The sequence below is a fragment of the Python bivittatus genome, unplaced genomic scaffold (assembly GCF_059951505.1).
Source record: "Python bivittatus isolate LINGU-HERP-01145 unplaced genomic scaffold, Pbiv_v1 ctg000700_np1212, whole genome shotgun sequence".
Taxonomy (NCBI): Eukaryota; Metazoa; Chordata; class Lepidosauria; order Squamata; family Pythonidae; genus Python; species Python bivittatus.
In genome coordinates, this window is record NW_028277098.1 from 62448592 (window position 1) to 62472949 (window position 24358).

A 24358-nucleotide genomic window follows, 5' to 3' on the forward strand; every position below is an offset into this window, starting at 1 on the left:
GATCACCAAATTATTTCTTCTATTTTCTGTTTTATAAGATATCTTGAGTCCTGCTACAGCTTCTAGAATGTATCTGTGAAGAGGGGATCCTCAAGTTCTTCATTCTTTATTTATCACTGATATTTTTGAGCATTAATTATTAATAGCCTCCAATTCTTATCTTGATGGTATGAAAAACTTTACCTGCTAATTTGTGCTGCCATTATAGACAGCAGAGCAGAAGGGGGTGAATTTTTCCTGGTAACTTTAATCTCAGCACCCTTCTATATAACTTTAGAGAGCACAAGCTAGGACCTTGAGGCCACATTTAGCTATCCAAAGCCATGGAATCCCCCAGCTCTTTCAGAAGTAGTCACATTTTAGGGTGCACATTTTAAACAAATAGCAGGAGAACATTATTAAATACACAGAGAATAGGGCTATGCAGATCTTTGGATTTAGTTTGGAAAAGTGTATGGGGTGTGAATACAGCTCATCAGCAGATGTAGCTGCTCCCATGAGTCACACACTGGGGCTGCTCCTGTGCTCTTGTACATTCTGAAGAACCTCTTTGAAATCACATCCAAAGCATTGCCCAGCATGAATGGACACTAATTATATTAACTATATATTTTATACTAATAGAATTCAAAATTAACTGACATTACATTTTTATTCTGGCCTACTGCCCCTTTTTGTCCTGATCTCACTTATATGAGTGAAATACTCCAGCAAGCCATTCAAAAATAAAAAAGGGCTCACCTAAAAAGGTTACACACTCCTGTTGTGACCTAAGAATTCCACCCCACCCCCAGCAGAGTTCTCCTTTAGTTAGCCTGCAAGTCCCACTTACCTACATAGCAATCTGGAGACTTAAAACTACCCAGCAAGCTCAATACTGTATACTCCTATCTATTCTTCTTCCATATTCTTCTTTTTCTTCTTTCTCTGATATTTTTTCTGTAAATTTCTAGCCTATAAAGGAATTCTACATCATTCCAAAGCTTGTTCTGTGAGCTTTGTGAATAATGGTTGATCCCCAGAGGTATTATTACACAGCTGTCCCTATGGTTCTTTTCTTTAAAAAAATAAAATAAATCAGCATACAGCACCGGTGGCTCTTTCAGATGTTCTCAGAAATCAGAGAGAAGCAAATCTGAGCAGGTACCATATAGGACGGACCAGTGTTTGAGAAGAAAGGTTCCTCAAGCCTTATTAGCAATGCTGACCATTTAAAAGCCTGGCCTTCAAAGGCTCCTGGGCCCCCAGTGCAGCTGCCCGGATCATTAAGGGATACAATTGGTGGTAAGATGGAACAGTGAAAACAGGACTGCACATTCCATAGGGGTTTTGTTCCAATTCAGACTGGGCTAAAGGCAAACGGGATTTTGCTCATTACTTTCCCAGCAGAAGAAAACATTTTGGTTTGCAATAAAGAAGCTGGTTAAATGGGTTCTTTATCCCCCTCCATCCCGATTCCTATTATTGCTAGTTAATTATGCACTGGCCATCCAAGTCCCACTCATTCACCACTACAAGCAGTACAATCAGAAAGCAGGTGTGTGGTATGACCTTTGCAATTGGCAATGGCTCTCAGAAAAACAGCGTCTGCCGAAGGAGCTCAGACAGCCTTTCTAGGGCCCTCTTGTTAGAAGGAAATCTCAGATAGCCTACACAGAAATGTGATGACTGTTAACTTATTATGGCATGGAGCAGCTAAATATCATGGCTCTCGTGGCTGTGTTCACTCAACAAATATAGTAACATATCAGACAATAACTTTTTAGCAAAAATGTTCTGCAATCTCAGTCTTTGTGGATAGCTTATGCTTCAGGCAGGGCATGACATGAATCCAGAAAATGGAGTTGAGCAGGTTATGAATATGTTAACCATGGATAAGTATGTTGTGTAGACAGAGCCAAGGTGATGTTCTTTGTGCAGTGCAGAGATAAACATTATCACCTGCTTACTCCCGGATTTCAAAGGCACAGCTACAAAAACTGATAGGTCATCTTATACTATGCCAACTTCCTCAGGTTTTGCACGTTATGTTCCCAAATAAATGTCTCACCTAATATAGCCACTTCTAACCCCTGAGGAAGAGCCTGTAATTGCTGGCTAGCTGTTCTCTCCATGCTTCATTAGCTATTGCAGATCTTTTATGGAAATGGTATTGCATTCTGCTAAAAATATTTATTAAGAGGGTCTACTAGGTAAGGGAGGGCTTGGAACCTATATTTGAAAGGCAGTGCTTTTTTCTGTCTTTCTTTTTTGGGAAACATTTCACATGTATTAAGCTGCACCTTGCACCTTTGAAGTAGTCTTCCTTTCATCTCTGAATGGAGAGAAGCAGCTCAGAAGAAGGAAAGAAATGATCCCTAGTCTTCTGTACATTCTCTTGCTGAGTGGTCTGTCATATTCATCCAAAATAAATGTGGATGGTTTCTTTTTAAGAGAAGAAGAAAAGACTTCAGGAATCTGTATTTCACTCAGCTTTGCTGGAGGTGCCCAAGAGAGTGGATTATTCCTTTGTGTAACCCATGGCTTTTAGCCCTACATGAATTATGAAAAGCAATCACATAGGAATAAAAAGCCATAGACCACAACAGAGGACTTAAGAAGGATAAGCTGAAAGTCTCTGAAAAATAGAAAAGGAATGAAAATAAATCTTCCAAAATGGGGCCACCTTGACCGGATCTCCAATGTGCCACGGAGGTTTTCCTGGAAATTTTCTCTTGGCTGGTCATCTCCTTAGTAATTCATCCACTTTGATTATTTCCAGCACAGTCTGGGCTCATCTCTAATGAAATTTGCTTTGCCTGTTTGTGCTCATCCTGAGAAATAAGCTTTTAGTGGCCCCATCCTGTTTCCTACAGGAAGGCATGTCTTAGAAGGAGGACTGATAAATGCCATACAGTTCACAATTCTGTTACTTTGCACTGATTCTCCGAGCAAATGGAGTCATACTGCATAATCCACAGGCCATGCAGAAGCCTCTAGTCCTTCTAGGCTTAAATTAAAGAGCTCAGCATGACAGGCTGGCAGCAAGACACTGGGCAAAATGTAATTTTGAGAACTCCCCCCCCCCAAAAAGATGAATTTCCTGCTCTCCTGAAAACCATCTGAGACTTGACCAAGATCATGCTGGGCAAACTTCCAGGGCAGAAGGCTGAAATCCTATTTCCTTGTCAGATTCCAGTTGGAATCCATTGAAGTCATTCCTGTGAAAAATGTTTGCTTCGAAGCACAATGTGTTCTATGAATTTAAAAGTTTCTGTCTGAAGCATCGGCAGATAGAAAAATACATCATTTATTGAACACAACCATTGCAGAGCTCATAAACATTGCTTGAAAACTGTTGTCATGAAATGAAAACAAATGATCAAGAACCTGAAAAAGCTACAGACTGAGAATCTGGAAAAGCCAAATATTGAAGTACTGTATGACAGATTGCCAAACGCCAGGCATAATCACCTAAGTAGCGCTACAGGTATTAGGCGCTAGGACCCAATTCAGTTTGAAAATTTACAGGGTCCCAGTTGATCTACATTTGTACTACGTGATGAGGCAAACAAGACCTAGGGCATTTTCAAACATGTAGCAATCGTGCCCCAAGCCATAGGTTTTCTGTTGCACCATGCTCTGGCCATGCATACTGAGGCATAGCTGAAAGCATGCATCTGGCAATTTCCTGCACAAAGCTGAAAGATAATTGCCTGTCAAAGAGAAGCCATTTGATTCTCCTTCAATAGTGTATTATTTTCCAGTCCTTCCTGAGAAGCATGGATTTGAAACATCCCTTGGCACTGTGCATCATGCCCATTTAAAAAGCGTTGAATACCACACATACACAATTAAGAACTGTTTCCACAAATACGTTACAGTACCTTTTCTTCTGATGTGTGTCATCTGTGAAGGTAATGCAAGACAGAAAGGAGAAAAAACCTTAACTGTACATTTCTGGTCAATGTAGGTTTTCATTCCGTTTACAAATGCAAGAAATGTGAGACCTGATTAAAGCATCACTCATGAAAATAGTCTGAAATGAATGAATGCTGGCATGCAGAGCTCTAAAAGGTGTGCAAAACAAAACTTTTTTTGTAGCTCCCATACAAAAGGGATAAAGAGAGTTGTATTGAGTGTACAGTTCCACCTCCTGCATTTCAGGTGGATGGTCTCTCTTCTCAGCTGCCTTTTCAAAGAAGCTTCTCAGGGAGAACTACAAAAAGAAATAAGGGCTTTGGGAATAAGGAAAATGCTTTAATTAGAGAAGAACAAAATCTCCCCAGTGCTCCTTCCTACAGATGGGAACACTTCCTGCTCCTTAATGAACGTATCTGCACCTTGTGCTCAAGATGGAATTTGTGGACTAAATCTGCTGAGCGCCAGTGAAAATCAATGAATTTACATCAGTTTGCCTGGCTGAAGAGTTGGCCCTCTGCCTTTCCTTTTCTCTCTCTGCAAACATTGCTCTGACTCATGCTTGCTCAACAACAGTGTTTATTTACTAACTTATCAAGACAGGAGGAGGACAGATGATATAGGAGGCATCTTCCCCATATTCACCACTTTTTGGAATAGCTTTTTGAAAATGCTGTATTAAAAGAACCCCAGAAACATTTGTTTTTCAAGCAGTGAAAACAGCATCCTGGACTATGGAATCAGAGGTGTGACTTGGGCCTATATGACTACTAGCCTAATATGTGATTTCTACAAATCTAAGCAATTATTCCCTTCCAAAAGAAAAGGAATTTATATCTTGAAAAGCACAGTATCCAAATTAGACATCTGCAAGTCTAATAGCTGGATTTTTTCTTCCTTCCACACTGAGCAGTAACCACTAGCAAGCCTGTGGGAAGAAAGGAAGTTTGCTTTTAAGCAGCATTTATTGTATGTTTATTCATATATATTATTTATACTGTTTATCAACCATGTTGAGAGGATTGTCGTCTTGAAAGGCAGGTATAAATAATTGTAATAAATAAATACATGTTCAGTTAGGAAGAGGTACAATAAACAATCTGCAAAATCTAACCAAGTTCATATGAAACATTCCATCATCCACACAAACCCAGAGATACAGAACAGCCCACTGGTCAGAGATAATGAGAGCTGTTATCGAATAACTTCTGAAGAGCTATGCGTCCCCAGTTCCTTCAACAGATGAATTTATAGAGCTTTGCAGCCATAAAGCTCAGTGATACATGAACTTTGGTCACTCACCATCTCTCAGTCTATTGTACAGGTAGTCCTCAGTTTAAGAACAAGTTCCGTTCCCAAGGTCTGTCCTTAAGTTGAATTTGTATGTAAGCTGGAACAGTATTATTGTGTAATACTGTATAAGTAGTACTGTGTAATGAACTTTAATCATTGTGTAATGAACTTGAACCATTGTGTATTTAACTCAATTTTTTCTACAATAGGCTCTGTTCTTAACTGTCTGTAACCTGAGTATTCCTAACTTGGGGACTACTGTAATGGTGAGTTTGCACAATATGCTTAAGTTGGACAGTCAATTGTTCCATTTTCTGGGTTCATACAATACTTTGAACCATAAACTAAATTGGCTGAAATTGTTGCTAAGCTTTCCCCTCTAAAAGCCCTAACCAATGTTAAAACTAACAAAGCTTTGCACAGTGCTAGAGCTTTAACTGATCAGAATAAGCATCCTGTGCAACTGCCTTCAGCTCCTATAAGGAAGTGTGCTAATGAATAAATGAGCATACAGAGTTTTTAGAGTATCTCACTAGCTTGTGCTATAGTGAAAAAATTGCTTAATATTCCGTGAGTGCTGCAGCACAAAACAATTTTTTATTTTAAAACTTTGATCAGTTTGCTTGCATTAGCAGATGAAATTGTTTGGTTATGCTTACCATTAGAAGCATTGTAGGGACGCTCCTTGTGTTTCAGCAGGAGCTCTCATGGCCATACATTCCCTGTGGATGTTATATTTTAAAAGCCTCTGAAAAGTCAGTTACACATTGTGCATCCATAAATTTTCAAAATATTTCTCTCATAATTCTGAGAGTGCTATGTTCTAGGGCTGCACTCAGATTTGACATGAAACACAGTAGAGTTCTGTGAAAAGTTTGCACGGGGGGGGGGGGCTGTTGAAAGCTTCTTTTGGTTCTTGTTCACTTGATAGCTTGGTGGAAAACAAGAGCATTAGATTAACAGATTGATAAATTTGTCCTCAAATCAGAATGACCCTTGTAAGGAATTAGACCAATCGTAGCCTTTGGGCTATGGCAAATCATGGAGGGTGGACAGAGAGATGTATGTACATTCATTGCCATTGCAGTTGGGAGACATCATGTTTCATGATGACATTGTGCAAACGATGCAAAATTATATGACATTTGCAGGATAATGTTATGACATACATGCCATTACATTCTTTCTCCCACACCCATCATAAATATACCCATACTTGCAGTCATGCCTCGCTATCATCCAAGATCTCCTCTAGTGCAGATGTATGTGCGCGTGTTCTGTTTTTGCAGACAACCACCTGATTTTATTTTTTCATCCTTTTCATTCACACAGTTCCTTGATTCTTCTTCAGTTTAGTTTGTTTATCCAATTTTCCTTTCTTCTCTTTTTTGATTCCATTCCTTTTTTGCTTCCTTTCCTAATCTTCTGTTTTGTTTAAATGTAACAGGGTTTGTGTGCTTATTTTTCTTTTTACTTTAGGCTTACTCCCTTATTCATTCATCCCTCCTGAAAATAATTCATTACTTATTGTGAGCTTCTTTTTTTAACTCTGTAAATAATTAAAAGTATTGTCATGTGTATGGGTCTATCTTCTTGCCTTTTGTCCTTGTAAGCACTATTCCCCCTCACCCCCTAGAAACTGAGCAAGCAATTTCTATGGGCAAAAGTCCATGTGACTTGAAACCCACTCCAGGCTGTTGTCTGTAAATGTAGTATGCTTCATCCCATTATAAGAGCCTAGCTTTGTTGTAAGTTTCATTCTGTTCTGATGGAAGGCAAAAAGTTTGTGGCCATTAATTACCAGATTGTAAAGGAGTATAAAGATGAAAATCCGCGCACTGATTTCTATGAACTTGAGAGGGTTTCATCCCCACATAATTCTCTAATTTTCTGCCAAATTTGTCCCATTATGCTATATGTTATTTTGATAAGGCAGAAAAATGTTCTGAAAGTAGTCAATGGCAATCCTCTTCCATTCTGTTGCCAAGAAAACAACATGGGCATGTTTATATATTCACCAAAAATCAAGCTTAATTCAAAGGAGTCTTGATAAAAACCAAACATGTTTATGTGCGTGTTACATGTTTTCACTGTTCCTGCACCAGATGATAGAAAGGCAGAGCTTCCATTAGCATAAATAATTCTCTAGTATTGAATAAGTTGCGATAAACTACAGTCTGTAAAGCAAAATAAAGACAGGTTGAGCTATTTCCCAAGCCAAGGATTCAGCCACAAAGCGGGATTAAAAACTATTGCCTAACCTGATTATGTACTTACTTCCTTTTTGTTGCAACTGTTGTCTGTATTTACAAAGATCTGAAAGGTATATATTTTGCTGTTTTTCCATGGGTATTGCGAAGGAAGAGCCAGGTACAATTTCCCAAATGTCATATTATATGTCATATTGTATAATTTTGCATCGTTCGCACAATGTCATCATGAAACATGATGTCTCCCAACTGCAGTGGCAATGAATGTACATACATCCCTCTGTCCACCCTCCACGATTTGCCATAGCCCAAAGGCTACAATTGGTCCAATTCCTTACAAGGGTCATTCTGATTTGAGGACAAAGTTATCAATCTGTTAATCTAATGCTCTTGTTTTCCACCAAGCTATTAAGTGAACAAGAACCAAAAGAAGCTTCCAACCCCCACCCCCTTTACGTATATTGTAGAATGCCATGCCCTTTCTAGCATGCTGAGTCCCCAAACTATGTATCAGCAGTAGAGTTCTGGGAAAATTTTGCACAGAAGAGAAGGTGTATCCTGGTTTTGTCTTGAGAGAGTTAAAAGCCATCCTGAATCAACCCATTCTACTGAGGTTTGGGTTTTGTGACCCATGGATCACAAAACTCACTGAGGGACTTTGGGGAAGTACCTGTCTTTCAGTTCAATCTACCTCATAGGTTTTTTGTAAAATTCTGCTTCGCTCCATCTTGAACTTTCCAGGAAAAGATAGAATATAAATTCAGCAAATAAGTAAAATACCTGGTATTAGGATGACTACTTTCATATTGCTAAAAAATTGAGTTATGCTCTATTTAGGGGACATAAAGATTTTAATATACACTATATAGCATATCAGCATATGCTTATAAAACATAAAAATATATTTTGTTTTACAGAGAACAGAAGTCCTCCATTTGAAAGATTGTCCAAGAAAAATATCTGAAGGGAAGGCTTTGTTTTGGAAGGCTGTCCACTTTAAAGGAAGGGACAGTGGAGATCTTGAAATTGCTCACAAATAGGTTATATCATGATGAGATATACCATGTTTTATGTAATATGATTATTTCTAAATTTGCATCTCTGTCTAAATTATGATATGCAAGTCTGTCATTGCTTTATTAACATTATCATTTGCTGATGCCTTTCTTTTTTTGAAGGAGACACATAAGCTTAATACAAGAAGACTTTCTTCAACAAGAACTTCCTTGTTAGTAATGCAGTTATGTAGCTCAAGATTTTGGAAAATTAAAGTACTTCTTTTACTTCTGAATGTGGTATAATTTTTTTTAATATGCTTTTATATGCTTTTATATTGTATTCTTTTGTTTTGTTTTGTTTTTTTAACAATTGTAAGCTGCCCAGAGTAATGTATCTGAGTTAGGCAGCTATATATTGTATATATTGAAGTACTTAAATAAATAAATCATCCATCTACACTGCATTTGAGGCTTCTTACCCCACTGTTCAAGCAGAACCTGAGAATTGTAGCCCAAATTTCCTTCCTCAACAGTTCAACTGCTGTAACCATGAAGTTATAAAGACCACGTATTCATAACAAAAATGCTGTTTTTCCTTTTTTCAATGGCCTGTTCATTCTAAGATGATAGGATTTTGAATTATGGTTGGACAAAAGGGAAAACAAATAAAGAAATGGTGTGTCACAAAACATCTAAGAATTGTATCAAGAGCTGTACAATATAAATCGCAAAAGTTGCCATGCCTCTCCAGTGATAAAAACTTTATCCATGATAGCATTTGACAGCATGTGATGCCCAGCTGCCCCCTAAGCAACCCTATTCTGAAAGCTATATGCAAGCTATACTTATACATGGCAAAAATCTAGAGTTGTGTTTCTCAAACTTTCTGCAAGTGTGGACCACACATAAACATTCAGAAAATGTCACGACTACCCCAATTAATAAAATATCCCCTCACTATAAATTTGACTTTAAGAGCATGGGAGGGGTTTTTTTGGGGGGCAAATAATATGACTATAGTTGCATTTATATATGCCTTCTCATCTCCCCCATTTTAAAACGCCTTTAAATATTAAAAATTGTAAAAATAAATAAATCCAAACTTAAATTATTCACCACCTGAGTTATTTTTTGCCTCCCGAGTCAAAATTGGAATCACTCTTCATACAAACATGCTACTCAAAAATATTGTCCAAAAGAAGTCTCTGCATATTACAGGACTAGAGGCAAGTGGCTTTCCAGTGACTAAAATTCCTTTTATATCCATCGTCATATTTCCTATTCGGGTTTTTATTTTGGGGGTGCCTGTCCAAGATCATAGTTCCACTTAGCATATAATTTGTGGACAGTCCTGTTCATTATTGTCAACATCCTGAATTTTAGTACTCATGCTGCTACTTGTATTACTTCCTTATACTCTTTAGTTTTCTACCACCAATGATCCTTTTTTGCAAACCAGCTGAGTGGCAGTGAACATGGATGAGGTGATAAGCAGGCTGTGGCCTGGATTGGCAATGAATGTAAGGTCAATTCTGATCAACCTCAGTGGTCATTGGACCACACTTTGAGAATCACTGATCTAGACTTGTAAATAACTAAATAGCAAAAATAGACTTGTACATATCTCACTTTGGAATTCTTTGGTTAGTATTCAACCTTGTTATGTTAAAGCCATTTTCCCTATTGAGGCTTAGAAGGTTTTCTATTTCCTACCCGTCTGACTCAAACGAAAATACCACATTGGCTTAAAACATGTATTAAATTTTAGTCTTTCTTACCATTAACACAGCAGAATAATACATCCAGACACAGAGTACAATCTTATGTATAGTTTACCAAGATGCAAGTTTCACCAAGTTCAGAATGTCTCGCTCCCAAGTAAATGCTATATATGAATACAATCTTAAGCTACAATATAGGTTCATTTTTTAAAAAAAGTTTTTCTTAAAATGATTTATGGAATGTTATAATATTTTATTCCAGGTGAATTAGTACAAAATAACTACAATCAGCTTTCTACGCTCCACACAAAAAGAGAATATAGTCAGCAAGACACACAAACATATTACAGAACAACTTGGAACATCAATAAGTGTGGCTTCATCAAATCAAGGTGCAATTATCCTGAGTAATCTCAAGCATGGTCCCTCCAAGGTGAAGATCAGAACCCCTTCTCTGTGTGCCATCACTATCAATTCATTCTTAGCCACACCATACCTACAATATACAATATTCTTAATAAGAACATTAAACAGATGGAAGCCAGGTTTAATTCTAAGACTCTAGGTCTACCCACCAAGACAGATGACCTCACCTTCAGCAGTTAAAGCTCCTGGCCTCAGAGACTATGCCACGATGAGTGGCTTGAATGCCTTAAGAACAGCAGCAGCAGCAGCACTGCAGCTGTACACACTGGCTTTGTCTTTCTCAAGCCTTCTATCAAAGAGCAAGGATTCTTTTGCTTGCCTGGTAAACACCAAAGGAATCCAGCTGGTGGCAAGCCCTGAGCATGATGCTGCTTCCCACTCTACCACTCCTAGTTTCAGAAATCTGAGCAGTATCTAACCAAACTTGGCTCATTTTTGAAGCCCCTGACCCCTCCCTTTCCTGCCATCCCCCCGTCCCTCCCTTTCAGTAGTAACCAAGCAGCTACTGTTGTGTTTCATACTTGAGCTGATTCTGCATCAAAGCTCTTGGTTGGAGCAGGGTAGTGGGGAGAGAAAGAGGCAGGAAGAGATCAGGTATTTCTCCATTCCTGACTCTGGAGGGCCTTAGTAACAAAGGCTGTATTTAACCAGATCCTGTGAAGCAGAAACCCCTTGTATCTACTTCAGTGCCTTTGATCTAACTCCCCCAGTGGGATGTGTATTAGTCATGTCCCTCCTGCTAAGCTCTTGAAGCCAAGAACCTGGGGAGAAATCTCCTCCTCCCGTTTTGGAAAGTTTTCCCTAAGCTAAGACACAGCAGAAAGGGCTCACCGGTCCCTGTCTTGTCACAGCTGCTTCCTTCTCTGTATTTGAGCCTCTGATTGCACTTAGCTCCCCCTTGCCCCAAACCCAGTGCCTTCCCAGCCTTGGTATTCTCAAGGATGAGATATAGACACTTATCCCTGCCTTTTATCAGTCGCCCAACCATTGAAGTGACAGCATCAATATTCTGCTATGCCTTAGAGCCCTCTTCTATTATGAGCTTTTCCCCCCTCTTGCTGTGACTAAGCACCTTACAAAATCCATTCAGTCCTGGCTTAGCATCCTGAGAACATTGGAGTCAGTAGGTGCTTTTCTTTTTTTCCAAAAGGGCTTTACTGGCAGCTGGACAAGGGGCAAACAAAAGAAATATTTGACTGGATGCCTAGATCTTCTGGTACTGAATGTGCTTTTTAACTCCTGCCTTGTGCAGCTCCTCTGCTATGGTTTCCTTTATCTCAAGAAACTAGGAGGGTCGTATTATATGCTGCATGGATGAGCTCTCTGGACAACAGACTTGTAAAGTCTTAGGGCCCACTTTGTACATGGAGAACCAGCTGCTAAAGCGATCAGAAATTTCTCCTACCAGTAATAAATACCTTAGCAACTTTGGTCTGCAGAGTGCCCAAAGTGAGTCCATCTAAAATCTAAAATACATTTCTATTTTCTATTGATGGGTCATAATTTTAAGGACATTTATCTTTTTGTAACACCCTTTACAGGGTGCAGAACAAGAACTGAGAGTTAGAATAAAGTAGCTGTAAAAACATCACAGATGGATCAGAATTGAGAGCTCTTAAAATTGTAATCTAAGATCTCAAGCCAGCTTTTACCATTTGACTACCTTGAACTCTATGGTCAAATCAAATAGTTGCAGCTTTGGGATGTCTAATAACAACTAAGCCTCCCTTCATCTCCCCATTACTGCTGCCAGAGCTTGATGTGCTAGGAATAGCCTCACTGATTTTTTAATTTAGCCTTCACAATCTGATGCCCTCCAGATGTCTTGAAATTGCAAAGACTGTAATTCTCAAGCATGGTGAAAGAAGAAGGTGGACATAACTGGGAGACTAGAAGATAACTTTTCAGCTATTTGTGTTCAGTCTGGAAATGGATTATGTTTGATCTTTCATTAGAGCAGGTAATTTCAATTGCATGTGCTCTATTTTCTTTTCTTTTCCTCTTTAAACGTGTGTGTGTTTTTTTCAACACCTGAGTTCCCTTGATATACAGAAATCATGTTCTTGTATTTTCACAGTGGTTCCTTCCACTCATAATTTGGCAACCCTTAATTTTCTCCATGCAAAGAGAGGAGTCTTTGGAAAAGACCCTGATGCTGGGAAAGATTGAAGGCAAAAGGAGAAGAGGACGGCAGAGGATGAGATGGTTAGATAGCATCACTGAAGCAATGAGCATGAAACTGAGCAAACTCAGGGAGGCAGTGAAGGACAGGAAGGCCTGGCGCAATATGGTTCATGGGCTCAGGAAGAGTCGGACACGACTTAACGACTGAACAACAACAACAACAACAACAACAACAACAACAACAACAACAAAATTTTCTCCAAACTCTATGTCTAAATGAGAATTGCTAAAATAATAGACAAGTCTACATGTTCAGGTTGATATATTAAAAAACCAAGCCCTTTTTTCTCTTGTATAATATGAATGTCTCTGGTTTTATATATGTTAAAATATGCTTTTTGAACTTTAATAATTATTCCCCATTCTGAAGTCAGTCACTGTTTTCCAGATTACTGAAACATAGTGCACAAATCCACCTTATATACACCAAGTAGTAGTCCTACAACATCCAAACTTCTTACCTAAGTGATTGAGACTGTAATACTTTAGTTTTTTTTACGTGTACCCTACCTTTCTACCCAATAGGATGTTAAATGGCAACAAACATCATAAATAAAATAAATGAATCATTTAAAACATAATTAAAATTCAGAAATAGTTAAAAATTTATATTAAAGCACACTTAAGAGTAAACCCTATTGTTGGGATGGTGGCAGTTATAGTCCAGCACATATGGAGGGCATCAGGTTTTGGCACATTGCTCCTAAAAATCTGCTCCCACTCATAGTTACCAATGCTGAACTCAGTAAAACTGATATCCATATAAGGTATATTCATAAGAGAACTTTTGCACAAATTTGACTCCTATTCCAACTGAACCATGTTAAAAAGTCACCATTTTTCAAAGCTCATCACCTTACCAAAAATAAAACAGTTGTACTAAACTTAATTAGGGCACTTTCAAAGTAGACATAATTAATAGATTACTCTTAAAAACCCTGTGGACTTCCTCCATTGGAATTTACCAATCCCAGCCAGTAGAGCTGATAATCAGAATGATTAAAGGTATAATCCCAGAGCATGTGCAGGACCAGAGTTTCCCTACCTATGCCATAAGGGACTGATGCTCCAATCTTATGGAGCAGTGTTTCTCAACCTTGGCAACTTTAAGATGTGTGGACTTCAACTCCCAGAATTCCCCAGCCACATCTTAAAGTTGCCAAAGTTGAGAAACACTGCTATGGAGACTTACAGGGGTATAAATCCCACTGATCTGTGACTTACTTCTTAGTAATCCTGTACAGAATTGCTCTATAAGTATTAGATCCTAGTGGATATTTAGAAGATACAATGAATATGCTCAAGACTTCTTTTTCAGAATAGAGTAGGAGAGGAGTAATAACATGAGACAGGAAATAACAGGTTATTTGATGAGGTCAAGAACAGCTGCTGCAGTGTGTAGCATTAGCAAGACAAATCTAACTGCATTTTAAGGCACTGCTGTTCTTTAAAAATGTGGCGCGTGTAGCCGGGTTATATCATCAGTACCCAATTCTGTGAATAACTGGATCAAACTGCTTTCCATGAAGATCACAGATCAAAGTTAAGAACAAGCTTTCACCATTCCACTGCCTGCCTGCTTGGATAGTTCTTCATGGTTCAGTAGGGTAAAACAGACTCTTAAATAAACATGAAATGCAGAACCTCCAGGACAGCCATGCTAACAGCGCTTGTGGTGTAACCCCCAGATACTTTCTCAGAAGCAGACCCCATTAAGCTCAGTGAGGCATGCTCTCAAGTTGCAGCACAGCCCCCTGATTTTAATTAATACAGAAAACTGAAAGTAGCAAAACTAGGATATTTAACTGCAAATACCACACACTGAAACCTTCTCAAGGAATGTCCTTGCCTACTGTTTCCTCCAAACTTGCCCGGATTTACGTGAAACCAATGAACCATTTGTTTTAAGTGTAGATTCATCACTTTAAAAAAAAAGTGTTATCCTTGAATTGCAGCACTACTTTTTAAAGATGCAAAGAGTGGAATAATTTTAGCACTTTTGTCGCAAGTAAGAAAGAAGAAAGGTCCGCTAAATTGTTGGCATTTGTGTAAAATTTCCCCTCTCCACCCTCCTCCCATAGGCATTAAAAAGAAATCATTTTCTCAGTTTCATTTACCTATCCTAATCTTCCTCCAGAGCTGGAAAGAACATTTTCAGATTCACCATGTCTGCCTGTCAGCCCTGGAATGCCCAGTGATACTCATTTGTTGGTCCTAAAATGGTAACCTTGACCAATCTTTCCATCCACTTCTACTGTAAGCCAAAGGAAGCCTGCTACAATTGACAAAGCTTTTTAGTTTCATCAGACTTCACCAGCCTTGCTGTTCAGAGGGAAGAAAATATTGAGGTTGTTTGGAAAGAGAAAGTGGATAATAAAGCCAGTCAAGTGTTAATAGATCTGTAGAATGCTAATGCATAATTGCAAGGGGACTGGCTAATATGCAATGGTCATTGAGCAAGGGTGGAATTAGCTTTTGTTAGTGGACTGGACCTGATTCAAACTACCATACTTGAACAGCAAGAATCCAGATGACTACTAGATGGTATCAAATAGATACAGACATCTCTGGTGGTAGCCCTAGACAATGGATACTTCCGCACAGTATTTTGAATTTGGAAAAGGTGGAAGACTGGGGAAGAAGCCAACATGTGAAACATGCATAGGGGGTTTGTATAATGAGATATAATGAGATATTTATCCAAGACACATCTACTTCCCCCTTCTCTCATCTCATATGGCCCTTTCCACAAAAGCAACATGTAGCTCTCAGCCACAAAAGTTCTACCCCGTAGCTTGAAGCAGAACCAAAACAAGAAAAGAGGACCAGATCTTCAGAATACGATAACTCAAGATGGAACTCCACCTGACCCCATCCCATAGTCTAGCTTCCATAGAGTTTAGTCTAGCTTAGACTTTATTCTGCTGTTTCTGTCAATTTTGCCATGCCTATCCTAGAAAAAAAAAATACTTTAGGGAAGGAACAGCTGGTCATTACAGGAGAGGCTTTTTTCAGAGTATTGTTCTACTCCAAGCCCCATGATCCCTGGCCAGCATCATTAGTAACTGAGGACCATCCATGTGGACTTTTATGTTAAAGAAAATGTTTGTTACTATTTCCCTTTCACTAAAGTAAACTGGGGAAAATGAAGGGGAAAACAAATAGATATTAGGGTTTTGATGTGTTCAAGCTGAATGCTTAAAACACTTCCAGGCCTTTCTGCAAGCATTCAGCTTCAACATTTAAAAAGCTTGATTCATTTTTTGGATGAATCAGAGCGCATGTATATCCCTTATCAAAATATCAGTACAAAAACTCAAGCAGAAGTATTTGGCAGAAAATAAAATGAATGGCATTCAGAATAGTGGAAAAAAGTATGTTGTCCAAATTAAAAAAAAAAAAAGTAAAATCTGTGTCTAAAGCTGATTTACTTCAGTTATAGCATTTTTTTTCAAAATGTGATTTCCATTCTTTCCTCCTAATATGCGTGTGTGAATGAAATAAAAGGAGCAGAAAGGCCCTTATGAATGTTCTGAATATCTACCCCAAAGTGGACTCAAAAGTCTTGCTGGGTCACCACAGGAGATTATAATTAAGTTAGATCAATTTTTGTTTGGCAACTCTGGGTAAAATTGTTCCAGTAATGTAAAATAGCATAAAAATCAGGAGAACTGGCAACTCTGTATTTTTACAATTTGCTATTATTACTGTTATAATTTACTATTTTCAATATTTCGATTCTGGGATCTTGCTTTGCTATCAGGGTGAATCAAATATGTCACCTTTTATGGGATTCCCCGCCTCCCAAATTATTTTGGCTTTTAGAAAAGTATATAGCATATCATTTATCTTGTTTTATACATTCTAAATTTTATTTGGCCTTACACTGATAAGATTAAGGTACTTCTGCTTTAAAAATAGCTTAATCCCAAAGATCTATGTGGTCCTTCTCTCATGACACTTAGAAAGGCTGTCAAAGCCAAGCTTTTCTGCAGAGCTTTTAAACAATTTTAATGAATCCTAATGAGTATTTGATATAGTTACTTTATTAGGGATGCCACGGTTTGTGTTGGTAGGTGTTTATTGATTTTAAATAACTTGCATCAGTTTTATATTCAGATTTTTAACTAATCAGAGGTCCTTGTGGGGTTGGCAATATAGAAATCCTGGAACATATAAGTAATATTTTTTTAAAATGAACAGGAGATTTTGGAGCTTTTAAGATGTTTTGTAAAGGAATCCACCAACTAACCTTTTCTTCTCCTCCTCCCTTAAAAGACCAATGCATGAACTAATAAAGCAAGCTTTGAAATTGGAAATGGCAAATTTCCAAATTATTTTAGGCTTTAAAATGCCTTTCACCTCCAAGATATGCCATAAATGCAGGGATCTTCCAGCAATTCTTCTCGGTAACAGCTGGGACTGTGGATTTCCATTTTCTAAAAGTCAAGCACTGAGAGTAGAGGATAACATCTTGGACACCCCAAATATTTGTTAGGTGTCAGTTAATTCAATCCACAGCTGCCTCTCTCTTCCCCCTGCCCAGCTTTTCTGGCATTAACTTCCCTCTCAGGTGCTTTCATACCACAGTTATGTCTGGTCTCCAAGGAGCTGAGAGATGGCAGAGAAGGCCGTCCGATGGGACAGACAGGCTATTCTTTGCTTAGCTCTGTCCCCTCTGAGAGCTCATTGTTTGCCATGACTACACACATTTTTGAGTTTCTGATGAGATGCTTGTTACTGTTTCCATGGGGGTGGGGGAAACACCGCGGACGAGGGAAGGTAACTCTTGGCAATATGACCAACGTGAAACTATGTTAGGTTTATACCATAACCAATCAGAGGCTCCCTCTCCTATTCCCACCACCACCTTTTTGGTATTCCAGCAGAAGAACATTCTGATGCTAACTACTGTTTAGCCTTGTAACTTGTTTTTCGGTGCCAGAAAGTATGAAAGCCAATTGCTCTGTGCATTCCTCTCCCCAATAAATCCTTACAAGCAAGCAAGCTGGTAGAGAGAAAGGATTCTGCATGGAGGATACAGCATATGATATGATTCAGGTCCTGGTATCTCAGAAATTAGACATTGCATAAGCACATTCAAGACTAAGAGTAAAGACAATAGCCACACCACAAGTTACTGTGCAGTTGTTTTAAAATCTCTCATTATTATCAGAATCACGGTCTAATTCATATGTGTACGTGTGCCTTTGAGTCAGTCTTGACTCCTGGCAACTGCCTGGACAAGTCCCTGCAGTTTTCTTGGCAAGGTTTTTCAGAAGTGGTTTGCCATTGCCTCCTTCCTAGGGCTGAGAGAGAGTGACTGGCCCAAGGTCACCGATCTGGCTTTGTGCCTGAGGCGGGATTAGAACTCATGATCTCTCCGTTTCTAGCCTGGTGCCTTAACCACTACACCAAACTGGCTCTAATTCATGTAATCATCTAATTCATGTAATTCCCCAAAAATATAGACAGGCGAGGGAATCTAGAAAGAGACGTGCTCAGTAACTAGGATTTTTTTAGCTGTACAGGATGCAGGGAAATTTCTATGGCATTCAACCAAATTGGGAAAGTGGATGGAAAATACCAGTGAGCTAAAGGTCTATACAAGACAAAATCTGCTTTATACCAAGTCAGATCATTGGTCCTTCTTAGTCATCATGATTTATTTTACAAGCAGCAATTCTTCAAGTTTTAAATGTGGCCTTTCCTAGCCTCCCTGGGGATTCTGAATATGGAACATAAAGACCTGCTGCATTTAAAGCATGTGCTCTATTCGGTCTGCTGCAACCTTTGATCTAGTAAAAACTTTTCAAAGGTACCTTCCTTGAGCAACCTTGAGTCCTAGTGACAATGTGGACTTGTCCATGCAGTTTTCTTAGCAACAATGTGAAAGATTTGCCATTACCTTCTTCTCTCTATGTGTGTTTTACTTCCCAGTTTAGCTTGATTGCTTGATTATGTGACATAATGTCATTGTCAACTCTTGTTTTTTATATGTAATTTGATATATAATATAATAAAAATTATATATAATTATATATATAATTTTTATTAAAAGTTTTAAGAACAATAATAACTCCAACAAATTAAATTAGAACAGAAAAAGAGAAAAAGAAAGAAAGAACAGAAAAAGCTAAAAGTACAAAAAGAAAAGAAAATAGAAAATAATAAAAAAAAAAGAACAAGATATAAAGAAAGATATAAAGACATAAAGAAGTGGCTTCCAATGTTCTTCACAGCACTTATAAGCAATTACATTTTAACCTCTCTCTCTCTCAAGTTACATCTATAATCTATCCTGTCTAATCATCAAAACAATAAATCACAGTGTTCATTTTTTTCATTTTTACACAAAAAGTCCATAAGGGATTTCCAGTCATCAGTAAATGTATTCTTTTCTCTAATCAAAGAAGTCAGTTTATCCATTTCAGCAAGTTCTGTCAATTTCATGAACCATTCCTCCATAGTGGGTAGTGCCAAATATTTCCATCTTTGTGCATATAATAATCTCATCACAGAAATCATATATATAATCTTCCATGACTCTTTTCTGTGTCTGTTATTTCTGTTACATTTTCTGTGTATCCCTCAATCCTAAAAGGAAACGTTCTGGCTTTGATTGAATATTAATCTTTACAATACTCTGTATCAATGAAGTCATTGTCAACTCTTAGTAACCACATAGATAGATTTTCTCCATGGTGATCTGTCCCTAACCTGGTCTTTCAGGTCTTCCAACAGGGCACTCCTTGGCACTGCAACTGAGTCCATCCACCTTGCTGCTGGTCATCCTCTTCTTCTCTTTCCTTCCACTTTTGCCAGCATTGGAGCCTTCTCCAGAGAGCGAGGTTTTCACATAATGGGTCCAAAGTAGGATAATTTGAGCCTGGTCATTTGTGCCTCTAGTAAGAACTTGGCCTTGGTATTTCATTCCATAAATTGACTATGGATTACTCTAGACATCTCTCTGAGTCTCCAAACATGAGTAAAAATAAACATAGTCTACAAAATGTGTCACTGAATTGTATTTATATTAAATATAAGTACTACTGTACACCCTTTTGGAGATACATATATTTAAAACTTGGTCCCCAGTATTTGGAATTTTGATAACATATTGGGGATGCTGTCACAAAATAGTTAAATAACTAGAAAAAATTACCAGAATGCTTCCTGCCACAGCACCTAGCCTCATCTTCCTGCTGCCCTGTTTAGCTTTATCCTTTTCCAGGCTGGTAGGCACCCTGGGCCACAGATACTCATTTACTTTCTAAGAAAATGACTGGGTTTCAGTGGGGTCTAGACAGCATTCTTGGAAATAAAGATGATGTTGGAGACATCTTTTAAAGTCATTTATTAATGAAGATAGAGAATAAACATATGTTAGGCATTTCTATAAAATATTCATGGTATGAAATCTAAGGTAATCACCTAGAAATATGACACATTAATGATAACAACAGTAAAACAAATTGGCTGCTATTATGAAACAAAGGCATTAAGCTATTGCTAACAGAAATGTAATTTGTTATTTTATCCTTGCAATAACTGAGGGGCAGATGATGCAGAGAGAATGTGATTGGTCTAATCAGTATTCAGCTAACTAAAGGTTTAAACCAAATCTGAGCTATGACCATACAGAGTTACCTCTTTCCAAGTTGCTCCTACTCAAACATACAGTGGTACCTCGGGTTACGAATTTAATCCGTTCCGTGACTCTGGTTGCAACTCGATTTGGTCGCAAGTCGAGGTAAATTTCCCCCATAAGGTTCAATGTAAATACGGCTAAACAGTTCTGAAACATATGCATTTTATTTTTAAACCTCAAAAACATGAAAAAAAGTACAGTACAGCACAGTATGAAGAGGGAGAATGGGGTGGGGAGGCAGTTATTGTTTGGAGGGAGAGTCCTCCTCCAAAGGGACATCGGGGAGATCTCCTTCAGGGGTTTCCTCTCTTCTTTGCCTCTTAGCTCTGCATTTTCTTTGGAGCCATGCTGACAAGCACACCAAAAACCTTCCAAACGTCACAAAACACACCACAAGCCTCACCGAACGTCTCCTTGCTATCGTGATCTTGCCCACAGGCAGCCGCGACCGCGTGGCAGCAGGGAAAATGGCCGCGGATCCGGTTCGTAACTTGAGGCAGAGTTCGCAACCCGAGGTAAATTTTTGGGGCCGGAGCTGGTTGTATCTCGAAAAATTCGTAAGCAGAGGCGTTCGTATCCCAAGGTACCACTGTACCTTTGCATTAATTGTTCTGTTTTCAGTCTGTATTCATTTTGCGCGTGTTCGTTCTTAAATCCATCCCATCCTGTTTCCACATTCAGTTTATTTTTATCACAGGCATATTTGATTCCATGGGTTAGCAAATGCAAGGCCAGGGGCCATCTTGGCCTGGGAACAGTTAGGAACAACTGACCCAAAACCTCTCTCGCTAGCTGCTTGCTATGACTGCACAGGATGTCTGAAAAATTCACCCCTTCCAATATGTACATTCTGGGCTATACGGAGGATTGAATTCAGTTATTCAGATTCTGATTTTTTCCAAATTTCATAATACACTTCTTGGTTCATAAAAATACATATATTAGGGTAAAACAAACATTTAGGATTGCAGGACTTGGGAGAAAAATGCATAAAACATTGTGTACCCTTGAAAAATTACAGGTTAAAATATTATTTAAATAAAAATCTCCATGTCCTTAAAAAAAATAAACAGAGAAACCAGGAGAATTGGTCTATTTATTATGATAATTGCCCTGTGCTTTGCTAAAGTTTGGATCACTAAAGCAACTGTGTATATGTGTGCTTGCACATGCACGTGCTTACGTAGGTGTAAGAGAAAATGATTTGATTAAATAAGAGAAATTCTCTAGGGGATAGTCATATTAGTCTTGCAGCAAAAAAAGTTACAGAACCGTTACAGATTGTAATCTAACATGCTGATCCAGTGCAGGTTGATAGTATACATATAAATATATAAATACACAGACACACAGACACACAGACACACAGACACACACACACACACACAAAAGCCAGTCCAGTGTAGTGGTTAAGAAGCTAACTAGGAGTTTGAGTCCTCCCTTAGGTAGGGAACCTGGCTGCGTAACTTTGAGCCAATCACCCTCTCTTAGCCCTAGACCGGGACACTGAATAACAGTGAAGTGGAATGATGAGAGGTTCAGGGCTGATAAAAGGGAGATTTTACACAGCAAGTAGTTAAACTGTACAATTTACTCCCAGAAACTACCAAGACAGCAGCCAATTTGGACGACTTTTAAAAGGCCTTAGACCAGTGTTGTCCAAACTTGGCCACTTTAAGATGAATGGACTTCAACTCCCAGAATTCCCCAGCCAGCATGGCTGGCTGGGGAATTCTGGGCATTGAAGTCCACTCATCTTAAAGTGGCCAAGTTTGGACAACACTGCCTTAGACAAATGCCTGGAGTATAAGGGCATCCAATGGCTACTAGTCACGATGGCAGTTGATTACCCCAGGTACAGCGACAGTAGGTCTCTCCATCCCAGTTGCTGGGGAACTCAAACAGGAGAGATCTATTGGTCTCATGCCTGCCTTTGGAGCTTCCAGGGAGAGGATGCTGGACTCCATGGTCTTTGGTTGAGTGGACGGGCTCTTCTTATCTCCTGCCATGAGATCTTTCCTCCCAAATCCTCTGGCTCTTCAAGAGCCTTATAATTAACAAAATAACATATGCCAAATCACCTGGGAATTGTTGACCAAGTAAAAGAAGTTAATATGAATCCTGATAACCAGTGCAAAACTATCATCCACAGCCCCAGATAAAGGAGAACTCAACCCATCTTAAACTGGGCATAAACACCCCAGTGTGAATTAGATGCATCTCACCTGATATATTGCATCTGGGGACCTGGGACACTATGTGTAAATTTATTCTAATTTTAATTAGGCGTGCCTCAAAGCTGTGTTTCTAAACTTGGAATGCTCACTGAAGGTGTTACTATTTCAGAGCTTTGGGACCACAATATCACACCCTTTGATAAAGGATGGAGGAAATGTGTATGCCGCAGTGTTTAACTCTTTGCTATGAGGCAGATTCAGACAAATGGCCAAACAAAGGCTCAGCATCCCAGCTGTATGAAACACAGAAACCCCCTCTCTAGCATATAAGCCTTGCAGTGAAGCTGTGCTTCCACCATGACAATCCGACATTACTGAGGACAGCTGAAACAGCTTTCTAAGGTGGGGGCAAATAAACAGAGATGTATTGCATATGTGGGCAAGCCAGGGGCCTTGGTTTCTCCCCCCCCCCCAAAAAAAACCTATGTTATAACCTATTTTAAGGTTTACAAATAAAATAGTAGGACATGACATTGTCGGTTTTTGGCAATGATAACGTCAAATTTCAGCAGCCTTACTGAGATTACCTCAACAAAGGAAAAGTTTGAGTCCAGAAGGAACCTTGTTTAGCAGACTAGCATAAAGCTGCAAAGATGAAGTGAAATGTTGATGAAATAAATGTAAAGAAGATCGTGGTAGCTTTACCACTGAGCAGATATTTAAATATGGATCTCTCTATCCCTAGTCTAAACCACTGATTAACTGCTATAGTATCCCATTGCTTTATTGTCCCAGTATGCAATATGGCTATGAGCATTTTTTGTATGGAAGCACAGTCTCACATTTCAATTCCCTGGCTCTGATCTCACTGTTTACAATCCTCACCCTATCTCTGCTCCTTTTCCCACTCATACACACCAACTCTGTGCCAAAATATGTATTCCAATTTCTTCAAACCTTTTCTCTGCAAACAAGTATCCCACTTTTCTACTTCATGCACAGTGAGCTTTAGAATTCCCTTCACATTTCATTTATTTGAGTGGAATCTTTCAGCTTCCATCATTATTGTGAAGTGGCAGAGAGGATGATGTAGTTGTTTTCATGGCACGGCTGTCTTGCTTCCTGTATCCTTCCTGGCTAATCACTAATTTTGATCTGAAAAAGCCCAAGGGATCATGAAGTCCATCATGATGCCTCTTGATTGGGGTGTCTGCAGGTATGATCCCAAAAGTCAAGATGGTGGCCAGGATGGTGCAATCAGAGCTTTGCTTGTTTTATATAACAGGCACAGCGTCAATTGCACCATCGTGGCTGCCATCTTCATTTTTTTTACCCCACCTGCACGCACCCTTGCCTCTTGGGGTTTAATTGGAGTACAGGAAGCTGAACAGAGAATGAATGATGCTTTGAAAGGTTGGACCAATGCAAGGACCCTTAGGTTCCTCTTAATTAAAAGTAAATGCCAGAAGATTCCCAATCACCACTCTTCAGATTTTTACCCAGCGTTGTCTTCCTCTGAAAAAGCATTCAAAACCATTTCTTTTCTCTGCCCATTTAGTCCAATAGTCCAGGGTTCCTCGACCTTGGCGACTTGAAGATGTGTGAACTTCAATTCCCAGAATTCCCCAGCCAGCATGGCTGGCTGGGGAATTCTGGGAGTTGTAGTCCACACATCATCAAGTCGCCAAGATTGAGGAACCCTGCAATAGGCAACTGATGAAATGCACCCACTTCACAAAAGATTCTGCCATGCTCCATTTGTTAATCTTTAAAGCACCACAAAATACTTCCTGGTTTG